General features: G+C 60.5%; 1 non-coding gene across 1 annotated transcript; it reads left to right on the top strand.

The window, feature by feature from the left end:
- Positions 1-2,802: 2,802 nt before the first annotated feature.
- On the top strand, positions 2,803-4,618 carry LOC136441047 (small subunit ribosomal RNA). The gene has a single exon (XR_010756767.1). It is a non-coding gene; the product is annotated as a small subunit ribosomal RNA (ribosomal RNA).
- The last annotated feature ends 382 nt before the right edge of the window (positions 4,619-5,000 follow it).

Genomic DNA, 5,000 nt, shown 5'->3' with positions numbered 1-5,000 from the left:
CTTCGGTCGCTGACTCCGATCCTGCGAGAAAGCCCGTTAAGACCTTTGGTCGCTGACTCCGATCCTTGGAGAAAGCCCGTTAAGACCTTCGGTCGCTGACTCCGATCCTTGGAGAAAGCCCGTAAAGACCTTCGGTCGCTGACTCCGATCCTGCGAGAAAGCCCGTTAAGACCTTCGGTCGCTGACTCCGATCCTTGGAGAAAGCCCGTAAAGACCTTCGGTCGCTGACTCCGATCCTTGGAGAAAGCCCGTAAAGACCTTCGGTCGCTGACTCCGATCCTGCGAGAAAGCCCGTTAAGACCTTCGGTCGCTGACTCCGATCCTTGGAGAAAGCCCGTTAAGACCTTCGGTCGCTGACTCCGATCCTTGGAGAAAGCCCGTTAAGACCTTCGGTCGCTGACTCCGATCTTTGGAGAAAGCCCGTAAAGACCTTCGGTCGCTGACTCCGATCCTGCGAGAAAGCCCGTTAAGACCTTCGGTCGCTGACTCCGATCCTTGGAGAAAGCCCGTAAAGACCTTCGGTCGCTGACTCCGATCCTGCGAGAAAGCCCGTTAAGACCTTTGGTCGCTGACTCCGATCCTTGGAGAAAGCCCGTTAAGACCTTCGGTCGCTGACTCCGATCCTTGGAGAAAGCCCGTAAAGACCTTCGGTCGCTGACATCCGATCCTTGGAGAAAGCCCGTAAAGACCTTCGGTCGCTGACTCCGATCCTGCGAGAAAGCCCGTTAAGACCTTTGGTCGCTGACTCCGATCCTTGGAGAAAGCCCGTTAAGACCTTCGGTCGCTGACTCCGATCCTTGGAGAAAGCCCGTTAAGACCTTCGGTCGCTGACTCCGATCCTTGGAGAAAGCCCGTTAAGACCTTCGGTCGCTGACTCCGATCTTTGGAGAAAGCCCGTAAAGACCTTCGGTCGCTGACTCCGATCCTGCGAGAAAGCCCGTTAAGACCTTCGGTCGCTGACTCCGATCCTTGGAGAAAGCCCGTAAAGACCTTCGGTCGCTGACTCCGATCCTGCGAGAAAGCCCGTTAAGACCTTTGGTCGCTGACTCCGATCCTTGGAGAAAGCCCGTTAAGACCTTCGGTCGCTGACTCCGATCCTTGGAGAAAGCCCGTTAAGACCTTCGGTCGCTGACTCCGATCCTTGGAGAAAGCCCGTTAAGACCTTCGGTCGCTGACTCCGATCTTTGGAGAAAGCCCGTAAAGACCTTCGGTCGCTGACTCCGATCCTGCGAGAAAGCCCGTTAAGACCTTCGGTCGCTGACTCCGATCCTTGGAGAAAGCCCGTTAAGACCTTCGGTCGCTGACTCCGATCCTTGGAGAAAGCCCGTCAAGACCTTCCGTCGCTGACTCCGATCTTTGGAGAAAGCCCGCAAGAGCTTTGGTGACTCACTCCGATTTCGCGAGAAGGGCCGCAAGAGCTGCGGGGACTCACTCCGATCCTGTGACAAAGCCCGACTCTTCAGGTCGCTCCTATGTAGCCCACCATCTCTTAAGCATTGGCGGCCGGGTCGGCCGGCGCTGACGGCCGAAGGAAGCCGCCGGGCGGACCGCGTTTGGTGTTTCCCCGCTCCCGAGGCCGCCTGCTACACGACGGCATGCGACTTTCCGGCCTGCCCCGACTTTCGGATTTCGCCAGGGTGTCTGACCAAGGTGTAGGTCGCCGATCCTACCTTGAGAGGAGTGGTCGTTTTTTGACTAGGCAACTCTTCCAGAGCCCGTAGCGGACGGCGGCTGGGGGCCAGCGGGTCCGGGAGGGTGCGGACGGGGCCGGCGCGGCACGGGCCAGACCCCTGCGTGGAGAAAAGACGGGGTCGTCCGGTGACTTTGCCCCGTCGGCCGGCTCCATCGGACTTGGCACCGGGCGCCTGGGCGGGTGTCGGCGGGGGGAGTGAGCGCCCCGCCCCGCCCGACTCCGACCGCCCCGGAGGGCGCCCCGGGCCCGCCGGGCGAGCGAGCAGGGTCCGTCCGGTGTGGGGCGGGGCCCGGGGAGGCGGGGGTGGAGCGGGCGGCCGAGCAACGGGGTCGACCGGGACGGGTCTCCCCCGGCCGGCGGGGCCGGTCTCCCGTTGCCCCCGAAGCCTACCCCGTGGCCGACTTGCGGTGGTTTTTCAAAAAAGTGCTCTGTAGGGTGTCTGACCATGTCGTGGGTCGCTCAACCTACCTTGAGAGAGTGGTCGTTTTTTGACTAGCTCGGGAATCGACGGCGAGCAATCGCACACTCTCTCGCCAGTCGTTTTGCTACCCCGCCGACCAGGCTGCCACTCCCCGCGAGGGCAGCCGGAGGTCGACAACCGGCTTGGAAGGCGCCCGCTCCTCCGCTCCTGCGGGCGAGGACGGGCGTGCCGACGGGCGTCCGGAACCAGCGCCGGGGCAGGCCCTCCGCGGAGGGCAGCCCGGGTCCCGCCGCTGCGGCGGCGGACCCAACGGCGACGGCTCGCCCCTTCCGTCTGCGTGCGAGTACGCCTTGCGGACTCGGCGGTTCGAGACCCGGCCGTCCGCCTTGCCGGCGGACGCGTCCGGTCGTGAGAGTGCGGGACCGTTCCTGACGGGACGGCTCGGGCGTTGAAGGGAAGCAACGGTCAGGTGTGGCCGGGAGTTCTGCGCTCAGGCTCCCGAGGGTTCGCGGCCATCTCCACGGCGCGTTCCCACCTCACGGCAGCGACGGACTCGGCGGCGCTCGGCGCTCCGGTCGAGCGGGACCGTGTGGCGGCGGCGGCAGTTGCGGGTCTTCCCGCGCTGCCCCGCGGCCGCGGCGGTCCTCTCCCGGCGGCGACCGCTCTTTCGCCGCCTCGGCGTCCTCGCTACCTGGTTGATCCTGCCAGTAGTCATATGCTTGTCTCAAAGATTAAGCCATGCACGTGCAAGTTTAAACTGTCCCAGTGAAACTGCGAATGGCTCATTAAATCAGTTATGGTTCCTTTGATCGTCACATCCTACATGGATAACTGTGGTAATTCTAGAGCTAATACATGCGGAAGAAGCGCCGACCTCACGGTCTGGCGTGCATTTATCAGACCAAGACCGACCCGGGGTTCGCCCCGGTCCCTTTGGTGACTCTGGATAACCCAGCCGATCGCACGGTCTTCGCACCGGCGACAGATCATTCGAATGTCTGCCCTATCAACTTTCGATGGTAGGTTCTGTGCCTACCATGGTGGCAACGGGTGACGGGGAATCAGGGTTCGGTTCCGGAGAGGGAGCCTGAGAAACGGCTACCACATCCAAGGAAGGCAGCAGGCGCGCAAATTACCCACTCCCGACTCGGGGAGGTAGTGACGAAAAATAACAATACGGGACTCTTTCGAGGCCCCGTAATTGGAATGGGTACACTTTAAATCCTTTAACGAGGATCTATTGGAGGGCAAGTCTGGTGCCAGCAGCCGCGGTAATTCCAGCTCCAATAGCGTATATTAAAGTTGTTGCGGTTAAAAAGCTCGTAGTTGGATCTTGGGACCGGGCTTGCGGTCCGCCGCGAGGCGTGTCACTGCTCGTCCCGGCCCTCCCCGCCGGATTCTCCTTGGTGCTCTTAACTGAGTGCCTCGGGGTGCCGGAGCGTTTACTTTGAAAAAATTAGAGTGTTCAAAGCAGGCCTGGCGCCTGAATAGTGGTGCATGGAATAATGGAATAGGACCTCGGTTCTATTTCGTTGGTTTTCGGAACGTGAGGTAATGATCAAGAGGGACGGACGGGGGCATTCGTATTGCGGCGGGAGAGGTGAAATTCTTGGATCGCCGCAAGACGAACCACTGCGAAAGCATTTGCCAAGAATGTTTTCATTGATCAAGAACGAAAGTTGTGGGCGCGAAGGCGATCAGATACCGCCCTAGTCACAACCATAAACGATGCCAACCAGCGATCCGCCGGCGTTACTTCGATGACCCGATGGGCAGCTCCCGGGAAACCTGAGTTTTCGGGTTCCGGGGGAAGTATGGTTGCAAAGCTGGAACTTAAAGGAATTGACGGAAGGGCACCACCAGGAGTGGAGCCTGCGGCTTAATTTGACTCAACACGGGGAAACTCACCCGGCCCGGACACAGTAAGGATTGACAGATTGAGAGCTCTTTCTTGATTCTGTGGGTGGTGGTGCATGGCCGTTCTTAGTTGGTGGAGCGATTTGTCTGGCTAATCCCGATAACGAACGAGACTCTGGCATGCTAACTAGTTCGGCGATCCCGCGCGATCGGCCGCAACTTCTTAGAGGGACAGCCGGCAGTAAGCCGGACGAGATGGAGCAATAACAGGTCTGTGATGCCCTTAGATGTCCGGGGCCGCACGCGCGCTACAATGAAGGCATCAGCGAGTCTTTCGCCTTCGCCGAAAGGTGCGGGTAACCTGCTGAACCGCCTTCGTGCTAGGGATCGGGGATTGCAATTATCTCCCATGAACGAGGAATTCCCAGTAGATGCGTGTCATCAGCGCGCGTTGATTACGTCCCTGCCCTTTGTACACACCGCCCGTCGCTACTACCGATTGAATGGTTTAGTGAGGCCAGTCGATCGGCCCCTCTCGGGCCGGCAACGGTCTGGAGGAGCGCCGAGAAGCCGATCAAACTTGACCATTTAGAGGAAGTAAAAGTCGTAACAAGGTTTCCGTAGGTGAACCTGCGGAAGGATCATTACCGAAACGAAGAAGCGAGGCGCTCGCGTCGTCGACTTCACACCAAACTCGTGGCAAGGAGCGGGCTCTGGTGCCCCCGGCCTCCCGCTCCGACCCTCACTCTTCCTTACCGCCTCGACAAGGTGGCGCTCCGACGGTTGCTCTCGCGCCAATCGCTCCTCCTTCGCGGAGGAGCGCGGGCGGAGAGCCAGGAGCGCCCATGCCGACCCGCTTGGCGGCGGGACCCGGCAGCCCCCTTGGAACGTTGGTCGGGCGCCTTCAGTGTGAGCCCGTCGTTCCCTATACCCTGCTAAACCAGCGAGCCGCCCCGAGTAGCCTGGTCGAGGACTGAGTCAGGTCCTCCCGGCGAAAAGTCTTGGGCGGGCGAGCGCAAGTGGGGGCAC

The sequence above is a fragment of the Branchiostoma lanceolatum genome, chromosome 8, assembly GCF_035083965.1.
Source record: "Branchiostoma lanceolatum isolate klBraLanc5 chromosome 8, klBraLanc5.hap2, whole genome shotgun sequence".
In the NCBI taxonomy this organism is placed as follows: domain Eukaryota; kingdom Metazoa; phylum Chordata; class Leptocardii; order Amphioxiformes; family Branchiostomatidae; genus Branchiostoma; species Branchiostoma lanceolatum.
The sequence above is the reverse complement of the archived record's forward strand: the minus strand, read 5'-3'. Positions and strand labels throughout refer to the sequence as shown.